Here is a 10,335-nt window from a genome sequence, read left to right on the forward strand (position 1 = left end):
TTGAGTCTCTCCGAACCGGGGATGAGATCCTGGCCCCGTTGAAATCAAAGGCAAAACTCCCAGGGATTTCAACAGAGCCGAGATTTCAGCCAAGCTCTCGCCATTTTCACCATATGCGTTAGCAGCCCAAGGCAGAGGTAGTTATAATGCACCAGTGCCAGCAGGGGGCACTCTGGCTGTAGCTTCAGTGAAGCAGGACTCCAGCTCTCAGGTTTTCCTGACTCTTTCCTTGGGAGCTGTTAACACTGCGGTGTAAAGTACCTGGAATAATTTAAGATGTTTAAATTTAATGCTGTATTTTGATTCCGGTTTCCAATTCCTGAAGCTGGTCTCTGCCCCAGACACTGCTTGGCCCTCAGCAATTTCCTTTTCTTCTGCCCATCCTAATTTTAAAAGAATTTTCAGTCTCAATTTCCATAGCCCATTTCAGCCAAACGAATCCGAAAGCTCTTTACTAACCTAAGAGCAACTGTGCTTTCCCTGTTCATGAATGCAGCCATCTCTGGTGTGGAACACTTCAACACTACACAGCTGTTTAGCACAGGAAGGGAAAAACTACATTACATTTAATTCAAATTACAGGGGGAGTTTAATGCCACAGTTAACCCAGCCAGAACTGAATCTCAGCATCCTGGCTGACATCTCACTCTTCCAAAGGCAGAGCAGCAAGAGCGTTGTTGACCACAGGTCAAGCCACTCAATTCAAGGAACCTCCAGCAGCACGGCCCCCTCATGCTATGCTAGGGCATTGGTTTGATACCACGCAGTAGTAAAAGTACCGTCTACTCAGCCACCAGCACCACTTCTGCAGCCCCCGGCTTTTCGCGAGAGGTCCCCACTCACAGTACTGACCCTTGACCCTGCTTATGAGTTGGCAAAAATCACAGCTGGGCCTGGCCAGTCTCTGGATTGTACCTGTCGTGGGAGACTGATCTGCCTATGGTGCCATGTCCATTTCTATACACACCCAGTTTGACACACGGCACCTACAGGGCGCCTGTCTTTGGGTTTCTTCTCAGTGCCTTTGCTCGGGACCCACAGACGTCTCTGTCGAGACTGGATGTGTGAGCGCTAGGCTGGCTTGCGACTGCATCACGAGCTGAGGCATCAACTGGTTCCCATAGGGACCTGCACGGAGCTTGCTGCCTGTTTGATTTATACTCAGACTCAGAGAGTTAGCAGCACCGGTCTGACCACACACTCACCAGGACATGGATTGCACTGGTTTGATATTGCACGTGTCTTACATAAGAACATAAGAACATAAGAAAGGCCGTACCGGGTCAGACCAAAGGTCCATCTAGCCCAGTATCTGTCTACCGACAGTGGCCAATGCCAGGTGCCCCTGAGGGAGTGAACCTAACAGGCAATGATCAAATGATCTCTCTCCTGCCATCCATCTCCATCCTCTGACGAACAGAGGCTAGGGACAAACATTGTTATAGTCCTAGCCTTCACAACCTCCTCAGGTAGGAGAGTTCCAAGTTGACTATCGCGCTCATGTGAAGAACTTCCTTTTTTTTTTTTTTTAAACCTGCTTGCCTTTTTTTTTCATTTGGTGACCCCTTGTTATATATGTATGTGATAAAATAACTTTTCCTTATCCTCAACATCACTCATGATTTTATATACCTCTACATGTCCCCCTTAGTCTCTCTTTTTCAAACTGAAGAGTCCTAGCCTCTTTAATCTTTCCTCATGGGACCTTTCTCTCTCTCTAATCATTTTCATTTGCTTTTTTCTGAACCTTTTTCTTTCTAGTGCTAGAATTTCTTTTTGGAGAGAGAGACCACATCACACAGTATCAGAGATGATGATGTATTGGATTTATTATATAAGGGCAAATATATTCTGTTTGCTTTTTTGACCGCCTCTGCACTGCATGGACATCTTTCAGAGAACTATCACCACAAACTCAAGAGATCTTTTCCTGACTCGTTGTAGCTAAATTAGCCTCATCATGTGTTATGTATGTTTTATTTATTTTTTCCAATGCATATTTTTACATTTATTTTATCCAAATTATTTTTTGCCATTTTGTTGCCCAATCATAGTTTTGTGTTTGAGATCTTGTGCTGAAGTTCTTCACAAATCTTTTTGGTCTTAACTATCTTTAGTTAGTTCTGCAATCTGCAAACTTTGCCACCTCACTGTTTACCCATTTTCAGATCATTTGAATATAAATTGAATATAGGGTGGGACTACTGAGACTGGGGACCACTAGTTACTCTCCTCTTCTGAGAATTTACCATTAATTCCTACCTTTGTTCCCTGTCCTTTACCAAAGGACCTTTCCTTTTATCCATGACAGCTTTATTTTACGAGAGAGCCTTGGTGAGGGACCTTGTCAAAAGGCTTGGAAAATCTAGTACACTATATGTCCACTGGATCCCCCTGTCCACATGATTGTTGACTTCAAAGAACTCTAAGATTAGAGTAAGACATTCATTTTTTCTTACAGAAACCATGTTGACTATTGCTTCAAGTTTTTTTTTGTTTTTTGTCTTTTATTTTTTTTTTATTTATACTTTTTTGTGTGTTTAATTTGCCCGGTACTTAGTTAGATGTAATTTCCGGGATCACCCTAGAGCCTTTTTTAAATTATTGTTTTATTTATTAGCTAAGTTTTCATTGGGTACGGCTTTTAAAAGCGAGGACAAGTTAATAGTTCCGCATCTTCACATTTGAGTTCTTTCAGAACTCTTGGGAATGCCATCTGGTCCCGACTGACTTGTTAAATGTTGTTTTTAATTAATTCCAAAAACCTCCTACTGACACTTCAATCTGTGACAGTTCTCAGATTTTGTCACCACTAAAAAGCCAGCTCAGGGTTTGGGAATCTAACATCCTCAGCCGTGAAAGACTGAGCTGAGAATCCTCTTTAAGCGCTCTTTTTTTTTTTTTTTCAAAAGGGGGGCCCCACTGGTGTTTAGCAGGCTTCCTGCTTCTGTACTTAAAAAAATTTTTTTATTACCTTGGAGTTTTTTTTGGCTTTTTCTTCAAACTCCTCTTTGGCTTTTCTTCAATCCAAAGGTCCTGGCTAGGCAGGAGGGAGACACGTACTCTGGTGTACGCTAAGGCTCAGGGTGCTGGGGGAAGAGACAGGCGGGTGCTGGGGGGAGAGGCAGGCGGGTGCTTTATTGCCTTCCAAGGCAGGCCCTTTAGACTAGCTGTCTTGGGGCCTAACGGAGGAGTGGCTCTGAGAGGCTACGCTGATGCTACAGGAACAGATGGTTTTCTGGGGCACTTAACAGCAGAGCTGGGTGAAATTATTCAGACAAATAGTTTATTCCCTGAAAAGGGCAGTTTTGGGTCGACAAATGATTTGCAAAGTTGGGTGGAATTCAGCCAATAGTTTCACCACCCCCAATTTCCCTCCACCCCCGCAAGAAGTTGAAATGTTTCCTTTGGACCTTGTGGAAACACAATGCTTCAACTTTTCATTTTGAAACGACGTCCTGGTTCAAAGCAATTTCATTCGGACATTATGTTAGTTTTTGTTTTTTTTTAAAGGGCAAAAAGCAGCCCCAACCTCCATGACCCCCAAACACACACAGCTTTCAGCTGAAACAAAATATTTCTTTTGACCCAGCACAACAGTTTGTAGTTTTTCATTTTGGCGAGAAAAAACCCCAAGCCCGGCAACTCTATAGATTTGATGTGATTTTTCATTTCACTCCCTGAACTGAAAAATCAATGGGCTGCTCAGCTCTGCTCAGCAGGGCGGGTGCAGAAGGGAGCTTAGCTAGAACGAGCTTAGCTAGAACGCTGCTGGCTGAGCTCAACCGCAAAACTTCTCACTCACATCCCAATCTCCTGCTGCTGTTCGCCCGCCCTCACGCAGCCAGTCGCGCTGGGCCTGGCCTATGGGTGAGGCAAACGCATGCTGAAGCCTGAGTCCTGGATACAGTACACATGCCCTTGGATAACCGCCTCTGCATCATTTGAGCAGCCCAAAGTTATCCAGTCGCCGCTGCTCTGCTTGAGGGAATAAAAAGACCCATTACACAGCAAAGCCACCTGTCACTCTCGAGGGGACGACAGAAGGGGGGCGGGGAAGACAGGAAGAAATCAGTGCACAGAGCATGCCGGGCCAGGCTGACGGGAGGCTGGGGACGTGTTCAATCACAGCGTAGGGGAGAAGCTCAGTGATCTCCCACTGGAGATAAGTGGGCTTTCGGTAATGAGACACTTTCCCAGGTAGCACTTGGGAGCTGTGCGCCGCGGAGATGCAGGCAGCATTGTCAGGTGAGCCACCAAGGGGGGGAGAGAGACATGCTTGTCGTGCCAGATCTCTGCTACGCCAGGGCCTGAAGCTGACTGGTTAAGATTAGAGAGAGAGAGGGGGGGTGGGGGTGTGTGTGTGTGTGTGTGTGTGTGTGTGTGTGTGTGAGAGAGAATCTCTACAGCTGCTCCCCCCGGCGTGCGCACACACACACACACACTCCAACCAAGAACACCTCGACTTCTGAAGCCAACCTCCCAACCCTTTGGATCCCTTGCGACAGGACCACTCCAGACAGCGGGAGGCCGTCCTGTCGGGAATGCCTATCAGTGGCGTCTCCCCTGGGTTGAGTTACCTTGAGCCAAACCAGACCTGCCTACATTTGGAGTTGTTTTTTCCCCACAGGGCCAGGTGCTCACATCTTAAACCCCATCACTGTAATGGGTGGCATCAGCTTGGGAGGGCAAAGACTGAACTCACCTCTCGCCCATAAGGGAAACTTCTCTAGCCCAGGGCAGAGGGAGGCACATTGGAGGGGCTGGTTAGTGGAAGCCAGCCCTGCCTGTGCTGCGATGAGGCAGTGCAGCAGGACGCAGAGCAGGGCATATCCCTGGGGATCCTTTCCCAGGTAGGTAGAGTCTGTCTCAGCTCACCTTCTTGCCTTCCACCGCTCCAGCCCCAGGGCTCTCCATCACCGGCAGACCCAGGAGATCAGAGCGCAATGTCTCTGCTGTGCTAAGCCTCCCGTCTCTGGGAAACGGATTCATCTCCCCTGGAAGCGGGAGCTTCCCAAGGGGGCTGGGAGGGAAATCTCACAACCACGTGAGTGGAATCCCCCCAGGGTCCTGTGGCCAGGAGCGGCTCCTCTTGTTCACATTCCCATACTGTGTATTGCAAAGCGAAGCAGATAACATCCTGATCCAGATATGAGTAATGACTTCGCATTTTTTTTTGTAAATTAAACCTAATCTTGTGTTGACTCTGCTGTACAAGGAGAAATAATGAAGAAGATTAAGATGAGATCTTGTTCACTCTTGCTGAACAAAAGCCAATTAATTGCCGGCAGGATGACTGTGAAGTCTGATCTTAGCCAAATACAGGCAGAGAGGGACCAGGTGGAGGTGGCCTGGTTTGGTGTAGCGATAACTCTGGCAGGACGGATGAATTTAATGCGAAGAAGCTTTTAGCCATGTGCCCCCCCCTCGCCAGGCACCTTCCCAGGCATCCCTCGACATCAGGGGTTGTGCAAATGGAACAGGAGGGAGGGAGGTTTCTCACCTGCCATGCAAAGATGGCAGGATGTAATGAGAAGTTTCCAGCCTGGCTTCTTTGGCATTTCCCCCCATCTCCTGTCGTGTTATCAGGTAACTGGCGGGAAAGAGGGGAGCAGGAACTGATGGAACTGAAACCACTGCTTCCCTGATAGATTAAAACCATGGCATAAGGGCCAGCAGAGACTATGGCATTTGTTGAGAGACACTGGCAGTGGAAGACCGTGGCACGTCATGGGAGACAATGGAAGAACGTGGTGTGTGAGGACTGTGGCGTGTGATGGAAGCAGACGGCATGTAGAGAAAGACTTCGGCAGTGGCAGATGGCGGCACAGGGCGGTGGCCTCCGGTGGAAGCCGACGGCCCTGGAGCACCGTGGCACCGGACAGAAGCCAGTGGCATGGGATGACAGAACCTGGCACAAGAAGAGGATTGGAGTCCCAGCAGGCACTGGTGGGTCAGGAAGAGAGAGGAGAACGCCCACCTCTTAGTCACTCTCCCACGCCTGACTGCAGTGGCAGAGTTCCGCCAAGCAAACACCCGTTCAGTTCATCACCACTCCCGCGGCCTTGACAGCACCGAGTGCCCTGCCAGGGAGGGAATCCATAACCGCCAGAAATAAAAGGCGCTGAGTGAATTTGTGGCCGATTTAGTTGGAGTTAGAGGAAATACTTCTCTCTTTCACGCTGGTTAAAAAAATAAAAATAAAAATGGAGCCCATTCCAGGCCCTCAGCGCTCGCACTGACAGACAAAAATGACTTAGGAGGTGAAAAATGGGCAAGGAAAGTGATTTTCTTTGCTTGCGTTGCCGGGGGGAATTAGATCTTGGTTTTTTCGTCACCACCCAGTGGAATAATCCAATATATTAAAGCTAATGTGCTTCTTGTATTTATTGCCGTGTGTTTGACCTAACAGAGTTTTATTCCTACATTAAGAATGAAACCATTCTGGGACGCAAGCTGCAAAGCCCTAGATCAATTACTGCCATCTTCAAACAGCAGAAAAATGAATTATTCCTCGTAAAAAGAAAAAAAACCTTTGAAAATAATAATAAAAAAACCCTGCCGTCCTTTCTGCTCACACCATGAATTCTGCACTGCAGATTCAACTGAGTTAGATAAAATTGAGTTTGGTCTCCAAGCAACATTTGAAAAGCAGGCAGTGGTGTAAGGCCAGTGCTTTGCAGAAGTGCATGTGCACGCAAACACTTCACACCCTCCTGCATCCCAGCTACCCCGGCTCTGTGACCCCAGCTCAGTGGAACACCGGGCTGGTTCTAGGGCAGATGATAAGCTGGATTCAGCCCACAGATTTTACGCTGTGCCCATGTTAGGTCACGTTTTATTAAAGTGGCAGAGAGTATACAGGAGGGTCAAAATCGATACAAGAAGGCTGTAGTTGATAAATAAAAAACAACCCTTGGAAAGCCAGGCAAGGCAGGGTGTGAAAGTGCTGAATTTCACCTTAACTCTGCCCACTTTGGGCTTGAGCTAAAGCCAATTGACGCCAACAAGGAAAGACTTCCATTCAATTTAATAGGCTTTGGCTCAGCCAGCCTCCCGTTGTTATGTGGGTGGAATTTCACCAATATGTGAAATTTCCTTCATGCCTGTGAGTCTCCAGTACTGAGGACAATGCTCTTTTACGGCACTAATTGTGCCCTGGGGGATTCTCATACAGGTAGACACAAGAACTTTAAAGCTACATTAATGACTTGGAATCATCTGTGTGGAGCATGCCCAGACTTCATGACAGGCCTTTAGTGAGCTGTGGGGAAGGACTGCCCTCCGTAGAGTGTTTGTCTAGCCTGCCTTGATGGGTAGGTATTTACATGTCCCTCATAACCAGAGTATCTGAGTGCTTCACAATCAGTGGATTCTCTCCTCACAAGCTCCTCCCCTCTCCAGGTGGAGATGTATTACCCAGGGTGCCAGCAGCTGTATGCACGTTACCCTGGTACATACCATTGGAGGGGCACCGATTTGAGGGCAGGGCTGCCCAGAGTGGGGGCTAAAAGGGGCAGGTTGCCCCAGCCCCCCATTTCAGAGGACCCTCAAACCGAGAGGCATCGCAACCCAGCACGCAGGGTCACAGTGCCACTCAGGTTTAGCCCCACAGCCCCTCTGTCATGATGGAAGGGCCACAGGGCCAAATTTCAGTGGCTGCCGTTACAACCCAGCGCCGGGCCAGACCTGAGTGGCACTGGGATCCTGTACGCTAGGTCACAATGCCACTCACTGACATTTGGCCTGGTGGCCCCATGTCACAAACCCGCAGAGCAGGATGGCAGGCCCAGCCCTGTGGGACAGGAGCCAACCTGCCATTACAGGGTGAGAGGAGCTATGCATACCCGGTGAAAAGCTGCTGGGGGGACCCCAGTTCACAGATGGAGGTCAGAGCACAGGGTGGATTAAGTGACTCACCTAAGGTCACACAGGAAGTCTGTGGCTGAGGCAAGAATTGAACCCAGGTCTATGAAGCCCTAGGACAGTGCCCTGCCCACTAGACCATCCTTCCTAGCCAACCAGCCCATGCTAAACAAGACTTTGTACAGTCCATTTCCCCCACACCTGTGGTGCACATACAGCCGTGACAAAAGGCAAAGTCGGCCCAACCACCATACAATGAAGAGCAAGGCATTTGAGTTTGTGATCGCGAGCAAGCTAAAGCTGTGTGTTACAGATGGAGAAGGTAGTCTCTGAAGTTGTGATTTTTCTCAGGTCCTCTCTCCACGTGCTGAGTGAAGGTAATCTGGGTCCATTAACTGGATCCATTCCAATGGATGGGTTTCATTTACCCTTAATTTTAGCTCTAAATATCTTGGGGGCTCAACGGCTGAGGGGTTTATTGTTTAAGTCTGTTCTAAGGGAAAGTCAATAGGCAGCCCATGGGCCAGACCCTTTTGAACGGACCCTGAAATCTTTTTATTTACTTATGATCATCTTTATTGTTTGGATTTTTTATTTACTTCTTCTCCTCTGGAGGCTGGACCTTGACTACACCTTGACCAAGACATTTGGACCTTGACAAAAGCTAAATGGACTCCCCCCAATGTAAAGGGTTTTGCAAGGCAAGGGGGTACGGATCAAATTGCTGCTTTAACTCCAACTTGCCTGGGAATTTTTAAACTATTGCGTAAGCTTCCTGGCAGCCGTGCCCTGTTTGCAACAGCGGGAACGCCAGCAGGGGGCGAGCTTCCTCACAGCAGTGGCCTGTCATTGCAGGCCTCTGCAGAGCCAGAGCAGGGGTGGCTGGCGATATTCAGAACAAGCCGAGAGGGGCAGTTTGCCTCTTCGCGTGGCTAGGGCAGCTCTGCTACGAGGAACAAGCGATGGCCTTTAGCCGCTAACAGCGGCTGGTCATTTCGCCTCTCTGCAGAGGAGCCACTGCAGGGTGCTATTACTCTCACACATACCCCCGCCACACCCTACACAATACTCAGCTGGGTCCTGATAAGCCTCTGAACCATTTAGGTGCTTAACCCAATCTCTAGTTCCTGCTGAACATTCTCCCATCGCCAGCCAAAGGATCCGGACAACAGCAAATGCTCTGGATCTCCTCTCCGCTGCTTGCAGCTGCTGCAATGGCCTTCCATCGACACATGCCAGCAAGCGAGCAGATGGCTGTGCAGACCTTTGAACTGCATGAATAATCAAAGCTGCCTGTTCCTCTCTCTCCCACGCGGCAGCATGGCCAGGCAATTGACCCAGGTCCCCAGAGAGCATCACTGCAGGCCAAGATGTGGAGCTCCTGCTGTTTTACTAATGACAGCTATGCTGAATCCCAGAAAGCCATGCTGCTTCTAACTCCTTCCCTTGCAGATTCACTCTTTTACATCTAATGGTCATGGGATGGGAGAGGCAGAAGGGGCGGGTGGCAATTCTGCTCTGCTGGGCCTAACATCTTCCAGGCTGTCTTTTTTGTCACAGATAAGCTCTCCTCCTCGCAGCTGAAACCATCCTCAGAAAGCTGGACAAGTTTCTCCTAGTCGTAGGACAGCAGCACAGGGAGGATGGTGGGAGGCAAAGAGAGAGGAATGGTATTTGTCAGTGTTGCGGGGCGTGATTCACCGCTGCAGTGCCTCCTGCTGGTCATCCAGGGAATTAGCTCACCAGCATCCGGAGTGCCCTCTGCAGGCTGGTGATCCGCTACCGCTGGGCCCCCGTGTCCCTCCCAGGATCCTGGTGCCCCTTTAACTGGGTGCTGCCCCCTGGCAGGAACCCCACAGTCTGGGTCTCCTGTTCACTGGGGCAGACTGCAGTATCAGCCACTCATCACAGGCAAAGGGGTCGGACTTGCTGCCTCTGGCTACCCGTGGGCTGCCCCTGCAACCCAGTACCTCATAGGCCTTACCAGGCCTGCAGCCTGGGGCTTTCCTAGTCCAGAGCTCCCCAGCTCCCTTGGCCTTTCCCCAGCCCTGCTCCACTCCAGATACCTGGTTAACCTCCCTGCAGCCAGGCCCTTCTCTCTCTGAACGCAGAGAGAGACTGCTGAGCTCCTGGCTCCCAGCCTCTTATATAGGGCCAGCTGAGGCCGGATTGGGGTGTGGCCCAGCTGCAGCTGAGGCCTGATTGGGGCATGGCCCAGCTGTGTCTGCTTCCCGAATCAGCCTAGTAGCTGCTTTCCCTGCCACAGCCCTCTCCCAGGGCTGTTTTAAGCCCTTCAGGGCAGGAGCAGGGTAACCGCCCTGCCACAGTCACAGTAAGCACTTTGCACAGCCCTGGCACCTTTCAATGCAGAGATCTCAAAGCACTTTAAAAAGGAGGGCGAGTCCCATTATGCCCATGTTACAGATGGGATAACTGAGTCAGATCTGCCTACGGTCATGCAAGGAGTCA

General features: G+C 49.6%; 1 long non-coding RNA gene across 1 annotated transcript; it reads left to right on the plus strand.

The window, feature by feature from the left end:
* The first annotated feature begins 7,753 nt into the window (after positions 1-7,753).
* Positions 7,754-9,307, plus strand: LOC120387934. Its single transcript, XR_005590426.1, has 2 exons — positions 7,754-8,243; positions 8,482-9,307. It is a non-coding gene; the product is annotated as an uncharacterized LOC120387934 (long non-coding RNA).
* Positions 9,308-10,335: the final 1,028 nt, after the last annotated feature.

The sequence above is a fragment of the Mauremys reevesii genome, linkage group 21 (assembly GCF_016161935.1).
Source record: "Mauremys reevesii isolate NIE-2019 linkage group 21, ASM1616193v1, whole genome shotgun sequence".
In the NCBI taxonomy this organism is placed as follows: domain Eukaryota; kingdom Metazoa; phylum Chordata; order Testudines; family Geoemydidae; genus Mauremys; species Mauremys reevesii.